This window comes from Acinonyx jubatus, chromosome C2 (genome assembly GCF_027475565.1).
Source record: "Acinonyx jubatus isolate Ajub_Pintada_27869175 chromosome C2, VMU_Ajub_asm_v1.0, whole genome shotgun sequence".
NCBI lineage: Eukaryota > Metazoa > Chordata > Mammalia > Carnivora > Felidae > Acinonyx > Acinonyx jubatus.
The window spans coordinates 120,640,124-120,666,904 of record NC_069384.1 but is presented as its reverse complement, the minus strand read 5'-3'; positions in this window follow the sequence as shown (position 1 = coordinate 120,666,904).

Genomic DNA, 26,781 nt, shown 5'->3' with positions numbered 1-26,781 from the left:
TTTTAAGTTTTCATTTATTTTTGAGACAGAGAGAGAGAGAGAGAGAGAGAACATGAACTAGGGAGGGGCATAGAGAGAGAGGGAGACACAGAATCTGAAGCAGGCTCCAGGCTCTGAGCTGTCAGCACAGAGCCCAACGCAGGTTTCAAACTCAAGAACCGTGAAATCATGACCTGAGTCGAAGTCAGATGCTTAACCAACTGAGCCACCCAGGCGCCCCATGGTGGATAATCTTATTGTAAAAGGGCTTCAAACATCAGATTCAGGGGAGGTAGGAAGGTATATTATCGTTTTGGCGTTTCCCCACCTGAACTTGACTCCAATATTTTAAATCATCTTGCACGTTTGGAAATGGAGCACAAGACAGGTCAAGTGGGGTTTTTTTAATGTTTATTTATTTATTGAGAGAGAGAGAGAGAGAGAGAGAGAGAGAGGGAGAGAGAGAATCCCAAGCAGATTCCTAGCTTTCAGAGTGGAGCCCAATGTGGTGTTCGATCTCACAAAGCACAAGATCATGACCTGAACCAAAATCAAGAGTTGGTCACTTAACTGACTGAGCTACCCAGGTGCCCCTCAAGTTTTATATTGACAGAAAAAGAGCTCAATGTTTAGGACCTTGCCAGGGTGACTCATATAGAAATTTGTAGCACTGGGATTTCTGGAGGAAGAGGGCACTGGAGTTTCCAGAGCCCCGAAAGGAAATGTGCAGTAAGAGATGATCATATCGGTCAACACCACTTCACCCAGACACCCAAGCTACGAGTTTAGTAGCAATACGACTACCACATATTGCACCTTACTTACGTCTCCCTGTGCTAAGCCTTTGTATGTAATTAACTCTTTAACTTAATGCTCTCAACCACCTTGTGAGGTAAATACTATTACTCCCATTTTACAAATGAGAAACTGGGCTTGGAGACATTAAGTGGCTAGTCAGTACAGCTGAGCTATGAGGACAGGCTTTCATTGCTACCCAGCTCCAGAGCCTTTGTGCTATCTGCCTTCTTCACTGCCACTAGGTTCTGTCCACGCTTTCTTCAAAATGTCCCAAAGGCTTCTCCTTCCACTCCGTTTTCTGAAGTTCAGAAAATGCCATGTCACAAGTGTACTCCAGGCTCCCAATTGATGGTCTTGCTCCATACTCTACTACATTCCTTTCTACCACCACAGACTCTAGACCACTTAAATGCAACAGAACTTCCTGCAATGATGAAAATATTCCAGGCAAGCACCGTCCAATATGCCAGCCACTGGCCACATGTGGCTACTGAGCATTTAAAGTGTGGCTATTGAGTCTTGCAAATTTTTTTACTTTAATTGATTTAAGTTTAAATAGGCACGTGTGGGCAGTGGCTACCATATTGGATAGTGCGATGTTAGGCGGTCCAGATGCACCCTAGGTAGAGTGGGACTTCATAGAAAATGTGAACTGTGTAACAGTTTAAGCCTGATAATCCACCAGAACCCAAAATGATGGTTTGTGCTCTTTCTCTTCATGGAACTTATAGAAATATCTACAAGGCCCCTTGGCCTAAACAATCATTTTTTGATACGAATATCTGCTTTTGGTTGAGCACTTCCCTTGCCCTAACCTCTGTGTCAGGTACTTGATGTGTGTTATCCAAAGCTTACAACACCCCTGCAAAACAGGTATTATTACCTTCTTTCAATCATATAGCCAATAAGCATTTATTGAGCACCTACTGTCAGACATAAGTCAGGCACTGAAAATATTGGAATTAATAACACAGACACCTCTGAGTTTACATTCTATGAATAAGAGGGCTGGAAAAAAAAAAAAAAGAAGGCTAAGGCTCCATACAGTTAGGTAACTTGTTTTCTGTCACATCACTGAAATTGGAACCCAGGCTACCTGACCTCACTGTTTCTTGACTCCTCCTTCCTCCCAGGCTAAAACTCAAATCAAGGCTCAATGCTTCTCCCTGTGAGGAAAAGCGTGGTCCAAAAGATAACAAACATTGAATTTTTGCAAGAGTAAATATAAAGACACCCACTCCTGTCTACAGAAACAAAATTAAGTAGGCAACAGTTTTCATGGAAAAAAATATATATACCAAGAATGGGGTTGACTGTCTACAAACTCAACATGAAGAACTGTGTAATGCAGACAGATGCTATACAGAAGCAAGTGCAGAGTCCAATCCTAACAAAAAATATTCCCACTCTTCTCTGGGTTTGTTAGGCTACATGTAGAGCCTGGAGCCATGTCTCAAGACAAGCACTGACCAACTTGAGTTTGCCAAAACTCAAAACAAAACCACTGGTACACACAACACAGATGAATCTCACAGACATGGCACTGAATGAAGGAGGCCAGAAACAAAACATTACATAATATATTATTCCAAATATATAGAATTTAAGAACAGTTAAAACCACTCTAAGGTGATAGAAGTTAGAAGAGTGGTCACCTTTGGAGTGAGAAAGGCAGAAAGGTTTAGGAGAGAGGCTTCTGGGGAGCTGAATGGGAGTGTGCACTTGGGAACAATTCAATGAACTGTGTACTTAATATTGTGCACTTTACTGTATGTATCTTTTAATTCAATAGAACAGTTCATGAGAAGAGAGGAAGAGGAGTAAAGGTGAGGATACTGTCAAATAAAAATGGTGGTAATTCATTGCCAATAGATCTTCACAAATATACTACTAAAGGATGCACATTAGAAGGAAAGAAAGATATCCCAGAAGAAAGATCTGATGTGCTGGAAGGGATGGTGGGCAAAGAAAGTGGGAAATATATGGTTAAATCTAAACAAGCATCAATTATGTAAAAGAATGATAAATAATGTCCAATTTGTAGGGCTAACACAATAATACAAATTAGATTTTTTTTCTTTACAATTTTTTATTTACATTCTAGTTTGTTAACATACAGTGCAATACTAGTTTCAGAAGTAGAACCCAGTAATTCATCACTTACATACAACACCCAGTGCTAATCATAATAAATGCCCTCCTTAGTACCCATCAGCCATCTAGCCCATTCCCCATCCACCTCCCTCCATCAACCCTCAGTTTGTTCGATATTGCCAAGAGTCTCCTATGGTTTTTTTCCCCCTTCCCATATATTCATCTGTTTTGTTTCTTTAATTCCACATATGAGTGAAATCATATGGTATTTGGTCTTCCTCCGACTTATTTCACTTAGCATAATATACTACAGCTCCGTCCACATTGTTACAAATGGCAAGACTTCATTTTTTTGATGGCTGATAAATATTCCATAATATACATACCACATCTTCTGTATCCATTCATCAGTCAGTAGACATTTGGGCTCTTCCCATAGTTTGGCTATTGTTGATAATGCTGCTGTAAACATTGGGGAGCGTGTACCCCTTTGGATCTGTATTTTTTTTATCCTTTGAGTAAAAGATACTTTGCCTTTGCTGGATTGTAGGGTAGTTCTATTTTCAACTTTTTGAGGAACCTCCAGACAGTTCTCCAGAGTGGCTGCACCAGTTTGCATTCCCACCAACAGTGCAAGAGAGTTCCCCTTTCTCCGCATCCTTGCCAACACCTGTTGTTTCTTGTGTTGTTAATGTTAGCTATTCTGACAGGTGTGAGGTGGTATCTCATCAGGGTTTTTATTTGTATTTCCATGATGATGACTGATGTTGAGCATATTTTCATGTGTCTGTTAGCCATCTGGATGCTTTCTTTGGAAAAATGTCTATTCATGTCTTCTGCCCATATCTTAACTGGATTATTTATTTTTTGGGTGCTGAGTTTGATAAGTTCTTTATAGATTTTTGGATGCTAACCCTTTATCCAATATGTCATTTGCAAATACCTTCTCCCATTCTGTGGGCTGCCTTTTAGTTTTGTTGATTGTGGCCTTTATTGTGCAGAAGCTTTTCCTCTTGATGAGGTCCCAATAGTTCATGTTTGCTTTTGTTTCCTTTGCCTCTGGCAACATATCTAGCAAGAAGTTGCTTTGACTGAGGTCAAAGAGGTTGCTGCCTATGTTCTCCTCTAGGATTTTCCAATATAAAATCTGGAAGAATCTTGATAATCCTGATATTCTGAGGTTGGTCCATTATATTGATGATATCACATTAATTAGATGTGGTGACTAGGAAGTGACAAGCACTCCGGACATCCCAGAAAGATACATTCATACCAGAGAGTATAAAATAAACCCTAACAAAGGTTCAGACACCTGGCTCAATGGTGAAGTTTTTAGGAGTCCATAGTCTGGAATATGCCAAAACATCCTCTCCAAAATAAAGGACAAGGTATTGAACTTTGTGCCACTAAGAAAAAAAACACACTGCTTGATTCAAACTTTGGATATAGCATACACAACACTTGGAAATACTGCCTGAACCCATTTTAGGTGACATGGAAGGCTTCTAGTCTTGAGTGGGACCCAGAGCAAGAGGGAGCTTTGCAGTGAGGCTGCAGTACAAACAGCCCTACTGCTTGGGCATATGTTCTGGGTGATCCAGTGATGCTAGAGGCATCGGTGGCAGTTAAGGACACTCTATGGAGTGAGTCTTTGGCAAGCCCTTAGTGGAGAGTTGAGTCTAGACCCCCAAAGTTCTGGAGCAAGGCCATGCTGTCTATAGCAGAGAACTATTTGACACTCAAAAAACAGCGTCCGGCACAATACTGGACCCTGAGAGAAACTGAGGGACCATAGAACATCATAAACTAGAACAGTTATCAGACCTACCAGATCCTAAGCTGAGACAGGCAAAATTGCAACCTGTTATACAATGAAAGTAATACATTTGGAATCAGGCTCAAGCAGGTATGGAGGAAACAAGTAAATTGGATGACAGGTGGTCCACAGCTGTTGTAGGGTGTACAACAGGGTGTAGGTCCTGATGTACCCTGCCTCTCTTGCACTGCTGCCTCACCATCAGCCCACATCTATGGCCCCTTGGGGACTTCTCTACAACCAGTCGGACGGAAAAGAAAAATAAAATAAAAGGCCTGATAATGGTTAGGTCTGCACAATATGTTGGTGTAAGCCAAGAATAGATTGCTGCTACACAGAAGGGCCCTGGAAAAGAGTGGTGAGAGAAATCATCCCAGGGGGCAGAGTATAAAACACAACTGGCCACAGCCTTTGTGTGAAGAAGCAGTGGCCTGAAGTGAGAAATACACAAACTTCCAAGTAAGGGCAATGGCTTGGCTGCTTGGTCAAGGGGCTGGAGGGAACAAGATTGGAAGACTGGAAACAAGGATGTCTGAGGAAGAGGCATGTGGATAGAGCTATGGGAATGAGCACATGGAGTGTGGATCTTTTGAGTCCCACATCAATGCATACCAGAAAGCATTGTGGCAGAAGAAGCACTGAATAAGACACCTTGTAGACAGGATGACTCATCCAGTGAATGCCAGTGAGCCTCTGTCCTCAGCCACTTCAATCCTTACAAAGCCCATGAATGAATGGATTAGTCATGGTAGCCTAACATGATGAGTACCCTTTCACCAAGGCTGATCTAACTACCATGCTGAATGCCTAACCATCAGCTGTACTGAACAATGCTAAGCCCTTGAAATGGTTCAATCCCTCAAGGACATAAGCAGGCTTTGATGGCAAGTTCATTACCTTGGATCTCTTCTACCCTGGAGGGAGAAAAAATTCATTCTTCCTAGAAAGAATACATATTCTGATTACGGGTTTGCCTTCTCTGCTCATAGTGCATTGGCCAGCCTAATTATCTGCAAGCCACAGATTGCCTGCTTCTGGGGAAACCAAATCCTAGGCACCAACAAATCAAAAAGTTGGTTCTTTGATAGGTCTAATAAAATATACAGTATTCTGGCAAGATCGGAGGAAGAACAAATAAACAATATTGCAAATAAAAAAGAAAAACTATGTATTCTGTTGAGATATAAAGGGACTAAGATAAATAACTGGAGGAGAAGGGGAATTTCTTTTTACAAGAGAATGCCAAGTAATAAATATAGGAGGAATCCAGGTGTTAAAAAATCATTATATTGTAACCATTATAGTAAGGACTGGTACAGACAAGAATCAAAAATGGATGCTAAAACACGTGTGAAAGTTTGATGAGGAATAGGGTGTTTCCACTGTTTCAAAGTATCTCCCACGAATTAATTGTTTAATAGAGAGAGTAAAATACTAACTGTACACTGGAGAAAACTGTTGGACCCCACCCTAACCAAGTGATCAAAGTTAACATCACAAATCAACATCAGTTGACTGGTGATGTTCACACCAGTAACCAAAAGATAAATAGAGCAGATAAGCATAGCTGCAATTCTTTTTCCCAAATCTGCTCATTCTCAGAATGCCATCTGCCACCTTGTTTCTGTAAGGTGATACTCATGCTTGGCCCAGTGATGACCAAGTGCTAATTTAGTAGTTTTGCAGGAGCTCAAGGTTTACCTCCTCTTAGAGCACTAACAAAATGAAATCGACTCACCCCCATTTAGCAACTTCCTTTGTCTGATCTCGAGTCAAGTGGCTGTTTGCCCCTTTACCTGGACCCTTTTCAGCTTGCTTTTAAAAATCCCTGACTCTCCCTCTTAGGGAGGCAGATTTGAGGCCTCTCCTGGTGTCCTCATTTGGCAGCCTTTCGAATAAACTCTTGCCTTGCTGATCACTTGATGTCTCTGGTGCACCAAGGACAGGAACCTGAGTTCCAAGGTTATACACTAGGAAGCAAACAACATTATGTAGCACTCCTACAAAAACATACATAACTTAGATCTTACTTGCCGTGAGGAAACAGACATTCAGCGTGAGACATCTACAAAACAACCACCATGTACTCTCCAAAACGGAAATGTCATGACAGAGAGAGGAGTCCCTGAGGCACTATTCCAGGTGAAAGGAAATCTAAGAAGGATGACAACAAAATGTAACCTTGAATCGGATCGTGGACCAGAAAAAATAATGCTATTGTAGGCGACAAAAAAATAATTTTTCCCCTACCCTTCTAGATTCTTGGCTGAGACCCTCTGTGATAATACAGATTAACAGGAGAAAAACAAGAAGTTTAATAACACGTATACCTCCTGTATACACAGGAGACACCCAAGAAAACTGAGAAATTCCCCCAAAGAAATGGTCCAAACCACCACCTTACTAAATACCATCTCCGGCTAAAAACAAAAGATGTTGGGCAGTAGGTAGTGGGGAGCCAATTATGGGAGGTTACCAGGAAAAGTACAGTAGATGAGAGGAAGGTCGTTAGACTTGAGTCATTGCCTTCTCCACGGATAAGAGCTTCTAGAGATTTTCAGTCCTCCTTCCCTTACAAATAAAGATTTCCCTTATAAATGTAAATGTCTTTTACAAAAGTATAATATCTCCTCAGTTTTCAGAGCTTTTCTTTTTCTGCTTAACATAATCAGTCTAAAATAATCCTTACACCAAAGAGGCATGTACTGGGGAGACAAATTCTGGTCCCTTTTGCTATAGAAGACATTATTGGGACAACTAGCAAAAGTAGAATGTGAGCTATATATTAGATAATGCCAAATAGTGTAACATTTAGATAAATTTCCTGAGTTCATTAAATTTCCTATAATTATGTAAAAGAGTCCCTTATTCTTGGAAAATAAGTATGGAAGTACTAAGGTTTGAAGGGGCATGATACAGCAACTTACTCTGAAATGATTCAGGGGAAAAAAAATGGAGAAATAATAAAGTAAATGTGGCAAAATATTAACAATAGGTACATCTAAATACAGGATATAGCTCTTTAGTATTATTCTTAAGTTTTTCTGTAAGTTTGAAATTATCTCAAAAAATAAAAATTTAAGTAAACTTTAAAAATCAAGGAATAAGAAGATATTATGAACAATATTATATGAGTACATTTTAAAATATAAGTGAAATTATTAAATTCCCAGAAAAACTCGATGAGGAAAGAAAACTCTCTAAGGGCCTGAGATATAAGGGAAGCCAGTTTATATTTCTTTTTTCTTTCTTCTTTTTTAAAGTTTTTTATTTATTTTGAGAGAGAGAGAGAGAGAGAGCGCACACACATGTTCACACAAATAGTGGAAAGGCAGAGAGAAGGAGAAAGAGAATCCCAAGCAGGCTCCACACTATCAGCACACAGCCAGATGTGGGGCTTGAGCTAACCAACCATGAGATCGTGATCTGAGCCAAAATCAAGAGCCAAAAGCTTGGGGGCCTGGGTGGCTCAGTCAGTTAAGTGTTGGACTTTGGCTCAGGTCATGATCTCACTGTTCATGAGTATGAGCCCTGCGTCGGACTCTGTGCTGACAGCTCGGAGCCTGGAGCCTGCATTGGTTTCTGTGTCTCCCTCTCTCTCTGCCCCTCTCCCACTCACACTCTGTCTCTCCCTCTCAAAAATAAACATTAAAAAAGATTTTTTAAAAAGTCAGAAACTTAACCAACTGAGCCACCCAGGTGCTCCTAGATTTGTTTCTAAGTCACCATGACTGTACGTAAACTTTGTGTAAATCAAAAGCCTGATTTATGGCCCACCAAGCATACATTGTATACCTGCTTTGTAAATGAGTGGCCTAAAGGAAAACCATCTTGTCCTTAAGATATTGATTAATGGTCCTGCTCCCTGCATTCCTTGACGTTAACACTTGTGCTTCCTGCCTATATGTTAATCTATAATATTTTGCACTTTTGCAAGATGTAAAAAGGTATATAACCTTGTAAAAACTGTTCATTCTCTGTAGCCCTTTCTTCCCTGTGAAAAGTGTGTTTCTCAGGCAGCTGTCCTAATGAGGGCTCAAATAAAACTCTTTCTTACTTTTAGAGATCCTAAAAGGTTTGTTCATTTTGTGTCAACAGGCCTGATAAAACTGACCAACCTAGAAATTTTAAATAGATGTATAATCACTAAAGAACTCAAGTCAGTAGTTTAAAATGTTCCCCAAAATTCAATACCATACCAGAACAGATGGAGTTACAAGTGAGTTCTAAAGGAAAAGATATTGCAAACTCATTTTTATTCTTTGAAGCTATCGTAACCTTAATACCAAAAGCATACATTGACAAAATAAAGTTAACATAGATCAAAAAAAATTACAAAAAAAAAATTACAAATGGGGCAGCTGGGTGGCTCAGTTGGTTGGGTGTCTGACTTTTGATTTGGGCTAAAGCCATGATCCCAGGGTCATGGGATGGAGCCCCGATTTGGGCTCCACACTGAGCATGGAGCCTGCTTGGGATTCTCTCTTTCCCTCTGCCCCTCTTCCTGACTCACACACTCTCACTTTCTTTCTCTCTCTTTAAAAAAATAGTAATAATAATAATAATAATAATAATAACATTTAAAAAAATTATAATAAAATATTGGCAAACTGAATCTGGAAATCCATGAAAGATATATTCATTACCAAGTTGAATCTATTCTAGGAATTCAAAGTATATTTAATATTCAAAAATAAGTAATATAATCACTAAATTAAAATATTAAAGGAAAAATAATAATACACATTTTCTTATAGTTGCAAAAATGAGTAAGTAATTTCTGTGTAATTAAGAATCTGGCTGGCCTTTGTCTCCCATTGCTGAGAAGTAGCCTCTAAACCCTGAGAGTTTCCTAAGTGCTAGGGAGTCTTTGTTATTCATCAGGCCCTTTAGACCACCTCTGAAATTATAAGATGACTTAGAAGATGACTCATGGTAAGCCATTAAATAGTTTATGCTAATATGACGACTCCCGTAGGGGCTCAGGCTACTCAGAAAGACCAACCGTGTAATTAGAGGGTTAATGCTTTGAACCAGGCAATATCAACCAAAACTGAGGGCATGAAGGATGGAGCGGAAATACCACTAATTTAATCACATGGCCCATGAGTCCATCAGCCATGTCTATGAAACGAAATCCCAACAAAAACTTAATAACGTGTGACTTGAGTAAGTGAGGTTGACAACACTCTGCATATCACTAGACATCAAATACCTGGTAAGGTGAGTTGTCCTCGCTCCTCACAAGGACAAAACACCACAAGCTTGCCATTTAGGGTCCTCCCGGCCCTCACCCCATGCATACCTTCTTTTGGCTGATTGTACCTTTTTGCCATAATAAAACTGTAATTATGAATAGAGCCTTCTCTGAGCTCTGTGAGTCACTCTAACAAATTATCAAGCCTGTGGAGGAGGGGAGTCATGAAAACCCCCAAATGTAGCCAATTATTCAGAAGTGAGGGTGGTCCTGGAAACTCCCTAGCTGGTGGCTGGTGTCCAAAGTGAGGCTGGTCTGTGGGGCAATATACTCTTAACCTCTGATGTTTGGCCTAACTCTGGGTACTTAGTGTCAGAAATCATTACAGCAATGAACAGATAAATCAAAACTAATTAATAAATGGGCCTATAAAAAGGGATGAGGAGAACAGATGGGCTGAGATGAGCTAGAAAGTAGGCTTCTCTGAATGTTCCTTGTTTTATGGTGTCAAAAGGAAGACAACAGACCAGAAATGGAGTCACTTATGCTAAGCCCCATATCACCAGAGACTTAACTTAATTATAACTTTGGCTCTCCCATATATGGAATCTTAAACCAATCATTCAGGAATCACTTCATTAGCACTAGTTAGGTAATCTGACTGATAGAACCTGATCCAACCCCTAGAGGAAAGTAATCTTGCAAAAACCAATCCACTTTTTAGTCTACTCTAACATCCTTGTTCCTGCTCCTTTCTGCCTACCTTATGTACAGCTCCTCAGAGTTCCTTTCTATCTGCTAAGTTGGATGCTACTTAATTCATGAATTGTTGAATAAAGTCAATAATATCTTTATATTTTGCTCAGTTAAGTTTTGGGTTTTTTTAAATTTTTTAACATTTTTTAAAGTTTATTTATTTTTGAGAGAGAGAGAGAGAGAGAGAGCGGGGAGAGGCAGAGAGAAAGGGAGAGAGAGAATCCCAAGCAAGCTTTGCACTATCAGCACAAAGGAGCTGGAACTCACAAACCATGAGATCATGACCCAAACAGAAACCAAGAGTCAGAAGCTTAACTGACTGAGCCACCCAGGCACCCCGAGTTTTGTTTTTTATTTTTTATTTTATTTTTTTAAATATGAAATTTATTGTCAAATTGGTTTCCATACAACACCCAGTGCTCATCCCAACAGGTGCCCTCCTCAATGCCCATCACCCACTTTCCCCTCCATCCCACCCCCTATCAACCCTCAGTTTATTCTCAGTCTTTAAGAGTCTCTTACGGTTTGCCTCCCTCACTCTCTTTTTTTTTCCCCTTCCCCTCCCCCATGGTCTTCTGTCAAGTTTCTCAGGATTCACATAAGAGTGAAAACATATGGTATCTTTCTCTGTATGACTTATTTCACTTAGCCTAACACTCTCCAGTTCCATCCACGTTGCTACAAAAGGCCATATTTCATTCTTTCTCATTTCCAAGTAGTATTCCATTGTATACATAAACCACGGCTTCTTTACCCATTCATCAGTTGATGGACATTTAGGCTCTTTCCGTAATTTGGCAGTTGTTGAAAGTGCTGCTATAAACATTGGGGTACAAGTGCCCCTATGCATCAGCACTCCTGTATCCCTTGGGTAAATTCCTAGCAGTGCTATTTCTGGGTCATAGGGTTGATCTATTCTTAATTTTTTAAGGAACCTCCACGGCTTTCCAGAGCAGCCTGAGTTTTGTTTTTTAACATTGGTTTGACTTTGGAATCATGTAAATGTTTTACATAATTAAAACAGAAAATTGAATAGAAAAATGAAAGGCAATCCCATAAAAGTAAAAACTAAAACAAAGCAACCTAACTCTATATCAGTTTTGTAGCCTAACCACACATAATTATTCCAAGTGACTTTAAACATAGTATATTGACTGTACATCCCCAGTAGGATAAACTAAAAGGTCAAAACAAAACAAAACAAAACTAATCAAAACTGCATTCAGGTGTCTTGTTGTCAGTTGTAATATCAGTATTGCTATTTTAAAAAGAGGTAGTATCAATAAATACACCTCTAACCCCAAGATTATGGTCTCTAAATGTTAATAGCCTTTTTTTTCTAAGTTTATTTTTTTTATTTATTTTGAGAGAGAGAGAGAGAGAGAGAGAGCATGAGCGGGCTCCACACTGTCAGCACAGAGCCCAACACAGGGCTCAATCTCATGACCCGTGAGATCAGGACCTGAGCCAAGATCAAGAGTCGGATGCTTAACCAACTGAGCCACCCAGGTGCCCCAATATTATTACCTTAAAAAGAACCAAAACTTTTTGGAAAAATAATCGCCCCACATCTGCAGAAAGAAATATACAAAACAGCATGGTACATCTTGTCATAACAGAAATCAAAGAACTTGTATCAAAGACTACTGGGGGGGGGGCACATCAGTAGCACATTGGCGCCAACTTGAAGGAATTTCCACTGATCAAAGATGGGATAATTTGAGCATCAGAAATAATAATGATTTCAGCAGGTTGAGACACACCAATATGTAAAAATATACTTTAAAAAACACAACAAATATATAAAAATTCATTGATTTATAATGATAATTTTATGCCATCATTAATGTCTTTAGAGGTTGCTAGGATGCCAACTCATCCTGAAACTGATACGCAAAAGAAAAGAATCAAGCATTTATCCCTTCTTTCCTATTCAGACTGTTTTTTCAGGGTAACCAAATAATTGATTAAGGTTCTTCTTTATAGAAGAAATCACAGCTAATAAATGTAGGAAGAGTTGACTTAGAAAATCACTATTTTGCAATCTCTAATGAAATCACTGACACAGATAATGATCAACAATGTCTGCCAACTGGGTGAAAGAGAGATAGGAAACTTTATAAGGGATGGATTAGGCTGGCACGTTCAGAACCATATGATCAGTATTAAGATCACTAAAAGAGGAACAACTAGGTATTATTTACCTCCTGATGTGAGACAATGGAAAGTGCACAGCACCACCTACAGAGGAATTTTGTCAAATAAACATTTCAAATTTTTAAACATTTTTAAAAAGGAAAAGGAAAAGCCTAAATCTAATGAAGTCTTTGGTTCTAATTATTACTCTTCAGAAATACAAGGTATAGAAGAACATGTAAAATAACAGCTCAAAAATTAAATCAGATAAATCAGAAGGCAAGAAATTCTACAGCACAAATGATTGTTTTCATCAAATAGCATTTTTAAAAAGAAAACTTTAATAGGCTAAAAGAGATTTAAGGAACAAATTAACTATGTTTGAAAGAGGGAAGAGTATTTCTTCCTCTGAGGCAAAAGGAAAAAAAAGAAAAGAAACATATTAACCAAATGAAATTATGTACTTTTTTGCATTCTAGTTAAATAAACCAAGAGTAAAATTACAATCATTTAGAAAATCAGGGGAGCCTGGGTGGTTTAGTCGCTTAAGCGTCAGACTCTTGATTTCTGCTCAGGTCATGATCTCAGGGCTGGTTGTGAGATCAAGCCCCATGTCAGGCTCCCTGTGGAGCGTGGAGTCTGCTTGGAATTCTGTCTCTGCCCATCTCCCAATCGTGCTCACTTGCTCTCTCTCTCTCTCTCTCTCTCTCTCTCTCAAAATAAATAAATTAAAAAAAAAATAGTTTGGAGGGGTGCCTGAGTGGCTCAGTCAGTTGGGCGTCTGACTTAGGCTCAGATCATGCTCTCACAGCTGGTGAGTTCGAGCCCTGAGTTGGGCTCTGTGCTGACAGCTCTGAGCCTGGAGCCTGCTTCAGATTCTGTGTCCCCCTCTCACTTTACCCCTTCCCAATCGTGTTCTGTCTGTCTCTCAAAAATAAATAAACATTAAAAAAAATTTTTTTTAAATAGTCTGAAAAATCAGGAAAAAATGAACTCAGACTATTAGGTGATATTAAGAAATTGTTATATGGGAGGTAATCATGGGTGTTGTGGCTATGCTTCTTAAAAGTCCTTATCTGCTGGAGGTATGCACCACTGTAATTACAGATTAAATGATATGATGCCTGGGAATTACTTTCAAATAGCCAAACCAACAAAAGAGTAGAGAGAAGAGATAGTACAAGAATGGCAGGAAACTGATCATTGTTGAAGTTGGGTGATGAGTCATGACAATTCATGATAACATTCTCTGTTTTTGTATAAGTCTAAAAATCTCTCTAATAAAAAGTAAAACATATGATCACCTTAATAGTTGCAGAAAAAGCTGATTTGATCACATTCCACACCCCTTCATAGTTGTGATTCTTAGCAAACTAAAAATAAGAGAGAATTTATTTAACTTAAAAAATGTGCCTATCAAAACTTACAGCATACATCATAGTTAATAATGAAACAGAAGCAATTTTTAAAATCTGGAATACAATAAGGATGCCCCTACCATTAACCACCTCTTGGCAACATTGAACCAGAAAACTTAATTTGTATAATAACTCGAGAAAAAGAAATAAGAGATATATAAGGATCAGAAAGGAAAAAAATATGAGTTAATTTTCTCAAATGGAATGACTGCATAGAAAAACCCCAAGGGACAATAAACAAATTATTAGAATAATTCTCAGAATAACTATAAGTTTAGCAAGGGAATGATAAAGTAAACAGTGGCATCTACCCTCAATGGAGCGAGAGAGGATTCAGCTGGGATAGGGCACAGACAGCTTTCAAAAGTATTGGTTGGGAATGCAAGGTGGTGCAGCCACTCTGGAAAACAGTATGGAGGTTCCTCAAAAAACTAAAAATAGAACCACCCTATGACCCAGCAATTGCACTACTAGGCATTTATCCATAGGATACAGGTGTGCTGTTTCGAAGGGACACATGCACCCCCATGTTTATAGCAGCACTATCCACAATAGCCAAAGTATGGAAAGAGCCCAAATGTCCATCAATGGATAAATGGATAAAGAAGATATGGCATATATATACAATGGAGTATTACGTGGCAATCAAAAAGAGTGAAATCTTGCTATTTGCAACTACATGGATGGACCTGGAGGGTATTAAGCTAAGTGAAATTAGTCAGAGAAAGACAAGTATCATATGACTTCACTCATATGAAGACTTTAAGAGACAAAACAGATGAACATAAGGGAAGGGAAACAAAAATAATACAAAAACAGGGAAGGGGACAAAACAGAAGAGACTCATAAATATGGAGAACAAACTGAGGGTTGCTGGAGGGGTTGTGGGAGGGGGGATGGGCTAAATGGGTAAGGCGCACTAAAGAATCTACTCCTGAAATCATTGTTGCACTATATGCTAACTAATTTGGATGTAAATTTATAAAAATAAAAAATAAAATTTAAAAAGTATTGGTAATGTTCTATTTCTTAAGATGGATGGTGGAGAAAATAATTATTTGGTTATTCTATACACCTTATAATATGTGTGTGTGTGATTTTATTTATATGAAATACTACATAATAAAAAATTAAAAGCTGGGGCACCTGGGTGGCTCTGTTGGCTATGCCTCTGACTTCAGCTCAGGTCATGATCTCCTGGTCTGTGAGTTTGAGTCCCACATCGGGCTCCGTGCTGACAGCTCAGAGCCTGGAACCTGCTTCAGATTCTGTGTCTCACTCTCTCTCTGCCCTTCCCCTGCTTACCCTTTGTCTCTCTCTCTCTCTCTCTCTCTCTCTCTCTCTCTCTCTCAAAAATAAATACATATTTTTAAAAAAATTTTTTAATTAAAAGCAAAAAAAAAAAAAAATAATGGATTCTCTATTTCTAGAACTTCTAAAGCTTGAACATACAGCCATATCTTTTGGAGGTGTTGTAGAGATAATTCTTGCTTTGGGAAAATCAAGTAGCTTGGTCTTGAATGTCATTTGCCATTTTCAAAATTTCTCTTAAAATCATATCACTGGATTGTTGTCGAGTGACAGTGTGAACTTGGGGTTGCCCAATATTCAGATATTACCAAAAAGCTGGAAATAATTTTTTTTACGTATGCAAATACTTTGAAACACCGTGAAGGCCAAAAGAAAGGCATCTATCTGTAGGCTGCTAGGCTATGTCCTCTGTTCTAGACTCCAAGTCTTAGAGATAGCCTTCAACCCTGAATGAGTAGGATCATTTCAGTTAGGCCTGAGTCCTCCAGTCCATTCCACACCTCTCTGTTCTCACATCCTGCCTTCATTCTGTGTTTCCTGCCTGAGCCAGCAGGTGGCTGAGTTTGTGAACCCGTCTTCCAGTATCCGTGGCATGGAGAAGAATCTTCCTATATTTCCCCCAATTCACCATCAGAGGGCAGGCACGCAAAATAGGAGGAGAAAACCCGTAGCTTTGGCTACTACTGGTACTTTCAGGGAAAGGAATCGAGGGATTAACCATGCAGGATTAACCATGTTTATCTGAATTTTAACCATGAAAATACTGTGTGTTTATCTGAATTTAGAAGTATTCTGCAAACATAAGGTATGCGGGTGGGAATGTTTATGTCTTGCTAGAGCTCATCAAAAATCAGTAGCAACAATGGGACGTCTATAGAGATGAAGCTCTGAGAATCAGAGCCTGGTACTGCTCAGACATTTGGCTCAGGACAAGCAGGAACTTGGCTTATTTCAGAAATCTTTACAAACGAGTGAATGATTCAGTATCCTCCTTCACAGTCACATCTGTCTGCTGAACATATCTCTTGGAGACACTGTCTCCAGGTCTGCTGTCCTCAGGATAGGAAATGAGGAGATATTCTGTATGGGGCAAGGAGAGGGCAAGCTAGACTCTGTTACAGATAGTGGGCAGTTACACAGGGAATGTTTAACAGCCAGTTTGCAAAACAAACAAAAAAGCTCTAATCTGCGGCATGTGCCATCTCCACAGTGTAAATACTCCTACTTGGCCAACTTTAAGGAACTCACATTGCATCACTAAACACAGTTGGGAAAAGATACACAATAGACTCTCCTATAGAGAGTCACAATAGACCACCTAGAACAAACCAGCTTTATCATCCTACTGATTCCACCTACTCTCCACCCCTATTTCAAAGTAAAGTCTTAACTATAGAAACAGGCCCACCCCAACATTTTCAAAGTTTAGGGTGAGGGTACAAATAGAGGCCCATATACTTTATGTCTAAATATTTAAGTTATAAATCAAACTAACACATTGCTAATTAAAATATGTCTTATCCTGCTGCCGTGACAAATGTACCTTCATAACTATCTGGAAATCCAGGTTTAAATTTAGAATTCTATGCCTAATATGGCAAGGCAGAAGAAGCCATCCCTGGCCCTCTATCCCAGGCCCACCCCCTTTTCTTCTCACCCCCAGCACACACAAGCACTAGACCACACTCTGTTTCATTTGCAGGCAGCTCTCCCTTGGCCATCCCTTGGGCCCAATGTGGTCTGTGTACAGGAGAACAGGCCCAGGGAAGAGTCCACACCAGTGTAAAAATGGACTTGAGGTATTTGGGCTGGTAATTATGGAGTCCCAAGACCTGAAACATGGAAAATGGGGTTAGTCTCCAAGTAGACATGTCCCCACTGTCCTATGGATTCTTCAACTCTTAGAGAGGGCAAAGCCAGACTTGGGCCCAAGCAGGTGCTTTAAAGTACAGGACTCAGGGGCGCCTGGGTGGTTCAGTCGGTTGAGCATCCGACTTCGGCTCAGGCCATGATCTCATGGCTCGTGAGTTCGAGCCCTGCGTCAGGCTCTGTGCTGACAGCCTGGAGCCTGCTTCGGATTCTGTGCCTCCCTCTCTCTCTGCCTCAACCCACTCGCATTCTGTCTCTGTCTATCTCAAAAATAAATAAACATTAAAGTACAGGACTCAGGGCAGGAAGCCTCCTCTTCCAGGCCTGAGAGCAATTACTGCACAGAAGCCTCTCTTGCTGTGCAGGTCTTCTGATGATTTTCAGTGTTTAAAATTCCTACACTGACAGGACTCCAGAAATTTCAATCACTCAGGCAGAGTACTGAGCACTTACTATTGGCTGGGACTGAGCTGTAAGGTGAAGAAATGAAAAGATCGTTCTGCCCCAACATTCCCAAAGGGTAATTCATTACATTCTTTGTTTATACTTTAGAGAAGCATCAGCAAATCAGGACACGAGGGCCAAGTCCTGTCAGGTTGTTTTTGTTTGGCCCATAAGCTTACAATGGGTTTTATGTTTTGCAAGAGCTGGCGGGGGGGGGGGGGGGAGGAAAGAAAAATAAGAAGAGGAATATTTCATGACATGGGAAAATTACATAAAATTCTAATTTCAGGGTCCATAAATAAAGTTTTATAGGAACACAGCCCTGCCCATTTGTTTATATGTTGTCTATGGCTACTTTCACACTACAACAGCAGAACTGAATGGCTCTGTCAGAGACTATGGCCACAGAGCCCAAATTATTTACTCTCTGATCCTTTACAGAAAAAACTTACCAATTCCTGCTTTAGAGTTAAGTTTCTTTCCTATGTTTCTCCAGAGAAGATTGGTGGTAGGTAGAGTAGGAAGGGCAGGGAGGGTACAAGGAAAAGGAGAGAACAGAAGTTGACTGAGTTCTGACTGCAGAACTTTGCCTCCTTTCCCTTCGAAAAGAGAAGCTGTACGAAGGCAGACGGGGACTGCCAAGAGGGCACTTGAGAGGACAGGAGAAGGGGGCATAGTGCTCTCTAGCACCCAGGCCAAGCTTTGCCTTTGTTTTTCCCATTAATCTCAGTTATAGGGGCACCTGTAACTCAGTTATAGGCTATTAATCTCACTTATAGGGTGGCTCAGTCAGTTAAGCGGTTAAGCGTCTCTTGGTTTTGGTTCAGGTCATGATCTCACAGTTCGTGAGTTTGAGCCCCACATCTGGCTTTGCGCTGACAGCGTGGAACCTGCTTGGAATTCTCCCTCTCCCTCTCTCTTTGCACCTCCCCTGCTTGCGCTCTCTCTGTCTCTCTCCCAAAATAAATAAATAAACTTAAAAAAAATTATTTTAAATCTCACTTACAGCCTCCACTGAATTAGAACATTAAATCTCAACAGTGAAAATCACTACAGTTCCTTTGCTCGGTGAATCTTTGTATTGAAGATGGCAATGAGCACTCATCATTAAAATATCTAGAGCAGTGCTGTCTACCAGAAATACAACGTAATCCAGAATATAATTTAAAATTTTCTGGTAACCACATTAAAAATTTAAGGGGAAGTAATGATATTAATAAAGTATTTTATTTAATACGAAGTATCCAAAATATTATGAATTCAATATGTAAGCAATTCAGGGTTATTAATGAGATACTCTGTATTCTTTTTCTGTACTAAGTCTTTTAAATCTGGCGGATATTTTACACTTACAGCCCATCTCAATTTGAAAATCCTGTGATCAATTTTTTCAGAAATACCCGATTCTGTGTTTTATGAAACTCACAGTGGAAAAAGTAAATCATATACTCAAATCGTTCTAAACATACTTAAACACGTTCTAATTGAGCCAAATTTCAGTTTTTAAGCATAAATTGAAATGAAACGAAATTAAAATTCAGTTCTTCGGTTGTACTAACCACATGGTAGGAGCTCAGTAGTTACATCTGGCCAGGGACCACTACAGAGAGCAGAGCAGCTCTACCCAAATCCACAGCACAGAGCTGCCGTGCGTTGTTCTCCAGGACTGGTTTCTATCAACAACAGGTAAACACTAAACTAGTACACAGCACTTGTTCTCTCCTGTTAAGCTCTCCAAACAACAAGGAAACAAGATCTGTAATTTCTCCATGTTAACTACCTACAAAGGTGACCCTCCTCGGGATCATCCACTTAGAGGAAATGGCTTATTTCCTATGACCCCCAAAGAGCCACCAGGAAGAAGGAAGGGTCTTTTTTTTTGCCAACCTAGTTTCCAAAGGGCAAAGCCTCCAAAAATCCCAAAGATTGTGATATTTCCATACTTCCCATAAAATTCAACAAGTCTTGCTGGCTTTGTCTTTAAAATACAAATTTTAGTTCAGGGACTCACACTCCCTAATTTTAAAACCTACTACAAAGCTACAGTAATCAAGACAAGGCAATAACGGGCATAAGGATACTATATGTAATAAATATATTTATTACTATATTGACATATACTATAAAACACATATATTGTATAGATACACCATCACCTTTTATTCACCTGCAAAAGCCTCCTAACTTCGCTCTTGCCTTCACTCCTACCCACTAAAGCCCACTCTTCACACAACAGCCAACTAATTTGTTTGTGTGTGTGTGCATGTACATAAATGTGTGTGTGATTTTTTAAACGTATTCATTTATTATGTGCCTTTATATTTTGTAATAAATCCATGCTTATTAAAAAGTTGCAAAAATAGTACAAAGAGTTCCCATGTACCCATCACCAAGCTTCCCCATCTTACATAACTGTAGAATAATGATCAACACTTAGAAATTTATACTGCCCTATGAGCTAATCTATAGACCTTATTTAAATTTCACCAGTTGTCCCATCACTGTCTTTTTCTGTTCCAGAATCCAATCCAGGACCCATACTGCATTAGTTGTCCTGTCTCCTTAGCCTCCAACAATTTGAGACAGTTCCTCAGTCTGTCCATGTCTTTTTATAATCTTGATACCTCTGAGGAATACAGGCTGGTCATTCTGTAGAAGGCATCTCTGTTTGGATTTGTCTGATGTTTCATCACGATTAATTTCAAGTTATGCATTTGGGGCAAGAACACCACAGAAGTGATGCTGTGTTCTTCGTGGTCATCTTATCAGAAAGCACATGGTGTAGATTTTTCCATTTACTAATGATCATTCAGGTAAGGGAATGTCTCCAGGTTTCTCCTCCATAAATTCACAAGTTGTCCCCTTGTAACATGAATCTTGTGGGAGATACTACTAGACTCTGCAAATAGCCCTCTTTCTCATCATACTTTTGCCCACTAAATTTAGTATTGGTTGATGGTTCTTTCCTGCACAAATTATTATCATGTTTGTCAAATGATTTTTCTATATTCATCATTTCTTCTATATTAATTAATTAATCTCCTATAAGGAAGAGCTGTTCCATTTATTTATCCGTTTGTTCAGTATAAACACACAGGTATTTATTTTATTCTGTGAGATACAACTCATTATCATCACTCTTTATTTTGTTGTATCAATTGTCCTGGATTTGTTTGTTGGGAGCTCTTTCTTTTTCTTTTTTTTTTTTTTTTTAAGTTTACTTATTTATTTTCAGGGGAGGGGAAAAGCAGGGGAGGGACTAAGAGAAGGAGAGGCAGAATCCCCAGCAGGCTCCACACCACCAGTGCAGAACCTGATGTGGGGGTCGAACTCACAAAGTGTGAGATCAAGAGTTGAACGCTTAACTGACTGAGCCACCAAGGCGCCCCAGTTAGGAGCTCTTTCAAGTTGGCTCCTGTGCCTTTTGAAAACTCCCATCTCTTCCTGAATACTTCTTTGCCTTCTGGCACTGCAAAATATTCCAGGCTCATCTTGCACTTTCCCCGGCCCAGGCCTGCAGCCTCATCCTTTTGAAAGATAGTCTTGGCCAGGTCACCCCCTGCTTCATACCCCTCAATGACTCCTCAGAGAATAAAATCCTTATTGTGGTCTCAAGGCCCCTTTTCACTTCTCAAGCTTTAATTCCTGCTGCCCTCTCCCATCATTTACTTGTGCTCTGGGTTACTTGGTGTTCTGACAGCTACTAGGACATGCCCAGCTATTCCGACCTCAGGGCCTTTGCACGGCAGGGGCTTGGTGCCCCTTTGGCTTCAGAACCAATCACCTCTACAGAAAGGATTCCTTGACCTCTCTACCTACCTAACAGAGCTTCCAGGCTCCCATCCTCCAATTATCATCTCACTGCCCACCTCCCCTTAGCAACTGGGTGTAATCTCTGCTGTGTTTGCTTTAAAATACACATATTGCCAACACTTTTTCTTTGTTTTCTGCACTTAAAAATCAGGATTAAATGTAGATTGTTAAGGAAAGTTGAACCAAGCATCAACTCTGACAGTGTTGCCAGCAGTGACATGATTTCCAACACCTTGAGCAACCCTTGGTGAAGTTCCAAACAAAACAAACTACTTTCTTCTTTGACTTACACAATTGTTGTACCCCTGGAAAATGCAGTGTTTATTAAAATCGAGCAGAAAATACTTTTGTGTTTACATATTAAACAGGATTAGGTTTTAGGCTCAGAGCATTATAAAGAAGTTTTTCACCTACTTGAATGTCAGGCAGGGCACTTGAGAGTCATGTGCATTTTTCCATTGACCCAGACTGTCCCAGGCTTTGCAGGATATTCAGCATCCCTGACCTTGCCAGCAGATCTCCTAAATGCTGTGCCAGTCAAATGGATTACTATTTGAGATTTCTAAAGCATTTAGATTTCTGAACCCATATGTTTCAGATTTCTACAACGCTTCCTGGGATGGTGAAGGGCAGTGTTTTTTTAGATTGCATGATGCAGGACTGAGCCCCATTGACAAGGTGAGCAGAGGAACCATGGGGTAGGGGGGCTTGTGTATGATCGCTCCTAGTTACCGCTAGGTTAGAAGCAGGGGCTGTAACTGCCAGGAAGACACTGCCAGGCAAGAAGGAAAGAGAGCATCCTGATCCCAACAAAGAATCACCTCTTCTTCCTCTGATCTTCCCATAACTCAGCTCCTCTGCTGGGCCACTGAGGGCTTCTGCTTTGTATTACTGTTGTGCAGGCACACAGCCATCCTCCCTATTAGCCTCCAGCCCGCAGGAAAGCTTCATCTGATCGACTCCTGCACCTGCAGCATCCAGAATGGAACCCAGCAAGTACTCTACCAATGTCTATGGTAAAAATAAATGTGTATGTACTTTAACCAGGCAACAATGGGAGACAGAGCAGGACAGAGGGAAGTTCTCTCCCAGAGCTGCTCCTAAGTGCACCACTGGCCAGCAGGGAGTCCTGAGCCTCCATTGTGTGCCAGGCTCTGGGCTGGACCTTGTGATACAGAGATGAACAAAATGAGCAAGCTGCCTACCCTTGGGGAGGAAGCAGATCCCCACTCCCGTGGCAACTGTGGCAACTGAGGAATGCATGAGCCTGGGGAATGCTGAAGGGGAGCAACTAAGTCTGCCTGGGTCAGCTAGGGCCCAGGAACAGGTGTGTGGGATAGTGTCTGAGAGGAATTAGTAAGAGTTAGCCCAGGTGAGGGCGGATTGTTCCACAGAGAGGGAGCCAAGCTTGCAAAGTCACGTTAGGAGAACTCCAATAACGCACTCCTTCAGCACTGCCTTCCTCTGGTCACCACCATGTCAGGGAGGCAGGGAGAGTTCAGGAGACAGACCAGGGGCAAGTTCCAGAGTATAACTTACTTATTTATTTATTTTAATTTCAGAGAGAGAGAGAGAGAAAATGTGTACATGAGCTGGGGAGAGGGGCAGAGGGAGAGAAAGGGAGAATCTCAAGTAGGCTCCAAGCTCAGCGTGGAACCTGACATGGGGCTCAGTCTCATGACCCTAGAATCATGACTGGAGTCAAAAATCAAGAGTCAGATACTCAACTGACTAAGTCACCCAGGTCCCCCTGAGCATAACTTACTTTAAAAGACAAACAAGCTATTTATACAGCAGCCAGCCCTGCCTCTCCCTCACCAAGCCTCAAGAACTGACCAAGTTTTTACAGGGCTTAGAAAAGTCCTCTTGGCTTCCTGAGGATTCCACCTCTCGGATATAACTTTTCCTTGGGTATATCATGCTCCCAGGCCAAAATCTATTTTAAAAGTATAACGTGGGGGGAGGAGCCAAGATGGCGGAACAGCATGGAAGTTTTTTGTGTGTCTCTCGTCCATGAAGTACAGCCAGACCAACACTAAACCATCCTGCACACCTAGAAAACTGATTGGAGGATTAACACAACAATCTGCAGAACCTGAACCACAGAATTCAACAGGTACACGACATGGAGAAGTGAACTCGGGGAGCGAGAAGGTGCAGAAAGGGAGGTGCTTTTGTGAGTTGAGAGATGATGGAGACTGGGGGGGGGGAGGGGGAGAATACAGGAAAAGCACCACTCCCCGAAAGCAGTTGGAGAGAAAGTGGAAAATTGGAAACAGCTGCAGGGACTAAACTAAAAAGGGAGAAAGGAGAAAGGAGAGGGTTTAAATTCCATTAAGACTGTAAGCAAAGGGAGTACAGAGTCTGCAACTCTGCAGCTTGATACCTGGTGGTGCTCTGGTGGGAAGGGTGAATCTCCAGGAACAGAGTGGGGTCCGGGAGGTTCTCAGACCACACGGGGAGAAGCAGTTCCACCGCTGGAAGGACTTTTGGTAGAGACTGTTGAAGCAACCTGGTCCCAGCAGACCCCAGAAAACGGCCACATTGGCTGCTGCTGGAACAAGGTCGTTAAGGGTGAAGCCTGGTGCCAGATGTGTGTTGTGAGTTTCCATAATCCCTGAAACGCTGCTGCTACACTATCTCCCGAACTGTTTCTGGGGCGGGCTGGCACCTGGCTGCAGTTTCAGGGCGCTGACAGCAGCAGCAGGGTCCAGCAAACGTTCCTGGGTGCAGCCAACATTTGGCCATTGCTCAGTGAGACCCTCCTATAGAGGGGCGGAGTGGGTCAAAGCCACAGTCCTTCAGAAGTAAGGGGCCGGGGAAAACATGCATCTGAGACAAAACTCAGGAGAGAGGTACTGCCTGGGGCCTGGTCACAGACAGTGAAAAATCGGGGAGTGGACGAAAGCTGCAGACAGAGGACGGGTGCATGATTGCTGATCAGGGAGAACAGAGTTCTGATACTAGAGACTGGGTAACTGGGTTGACGCCATTTTCACTGCTCCCACGCATGAGCGTATGCATCTACAAGCGCCACATCACTCCACCCCAGTGGGCTAGCAGCACCATCTAGTGGAGAGCAGAGCTGTTACATTGAGCCCCGCCCAACTGGGCCAACCTCGTTCTTCAAGAACACAAATCCCACCGCCTGCTTAGTTTATGGACTATAAAGCATTTCATAGTCTGACGTCTAGGGGAAAATGAAGTAATTTCTGTCCTATTTCAATCTGTTAGCAGGTCCATCTAGTCAATTTTCTTTCTTTCTTTTTTTTTTCTTTTTCACTTCTATTCTCTTTCTTGAATACAAAAAGAGAAAAAATTCATTTTTTATTTTCCATTTTTATTAAAAATATTTTTCTTTAATTTTTAAAAATATTTTTTACTTTTGTGTAAATTTTTTCAAATCCTAGTTAACTTCCATCATTTCATTTTAGTCTACTTCAGTGTATTCATTTTTTCAAATTCTCAAACGATTTCCTTTTTCCCCCCTTTTTTCTCTAATCTATCAAACCACTTTCAACACCCAGACCAACACACACCTAGGATCTAGCATCATTTATTCAATTTGTGTGTGTGTGTGTGTGTGTGTGTGTGTGTGTTTAATTTTTTAATTTTAAATTTTTTAATTTTAATTTTTTTTAATTTTAATTTTTCTACCTCATTAATTCCTTTTCTCCCTTAAAAATAACAAAATGAAGGAATTCACCCCAAAAGAAAGAGCATGAAGAAACGACAGCCAGGGATTTAACTAACACAGAAACAAGCAAGATGTCTGAACCAGAATTTAGAATCATGATAATAAGAATACTAGCTGGAGTCGAAAATAGATTAGAATCCCTTTCCGCGGAGATAAAAGAAGTAAACACTAGTCAGGATGAAATAAAAAATGTTATAACTGAGTTGCAATCATGGATGGATGCCACAGTGGCAAGGATGGATGAGGCAGAACAGAGAATCAGTGATATAGAGGACAAACTTATGGAGAATAATGAAGCAGAAAAAAAGAGGGACATTAAGGCAAATAACATGATTTAAGAATTAGAGAAATCAGTGACTCATTAAAAAGGAACAACATCAGAATCATAGGGGTCCCAGAAGAGGAAGAAAGAGAATAGGGGTAGAAGGGTTATGTGAGCAAATCATAGTGTAAAATGTTCCTAACCTGGGGAAAGACACAGACATCAGAATCCAGGAAGCACAGAGGACCCCCCATTAGATTCAACAAAAACCGACCATCAACAAGGCATATCATAGTCAAATTCACAAAATACTCACTCAAGGAGAGAATCATGAAAGCATCAAGGGAAAAAAAGTCCCTAACCTACAAGGGAAGACAGGTCAGGTTTGCAGCAGACCCATGCACAGAAACTTGGCAGGCCAGAAAGGATGGCAGGATATATTCAGTGTGCTGAATCAGAAAAATATGCAGCCAAGAATTCTTTATCCAGCAAGGCTGTCATTCAAAATAGAAGGAGAGATAAAAAGTTTCCCAGACAAACAAAAATTAAAGGAGTTTGTGACCCCTAAAGAAATGTGACTCCCCTGCAAGAAATTTTAAGGGGGACTTTCTGAGGGGAGAAAAGATGAAAATATAAATACATACATACATACATACATAAAGACAAAAAGGCAACAAAGATTAGAAAGGACCAGAGAACACCACCAGAAACTTCAACTCTACAAGCATCATAATGGCAATAAATTCATATCTTTCAGTACTCACTCTAAACCTCAATGGACTCAATGCTCCAATCAAAAGACATAGGGTAACAGAATGGATAAGAAAACAAGATCCATCTATATGCTGTTTACAAGACAACCACTTTAGACCTAATGACACCTTCAGATTGAAAGTAAGGGGATGGAGAACCATCTATCATGCTAATGGTCAACAAAAGAAAGCTGGAGTAGCCATACTTATATCAGACAATCTAGACTTTAAAATAAAGACTGTATCAAGAGATGCAGAAGGGCATTATATCATAATCAAGGGGTCTATCCACCAAGAAGACCTAACAATTGTAAACATTAATGCGCCTAATGTGGAAACACCCAAATATATACATCAATTAATCACAAACATAAACTCATTGATAGTAATACCATAATAGTAGGGGACTTCAGCACCCCACTGACAGCAATGGACAGAT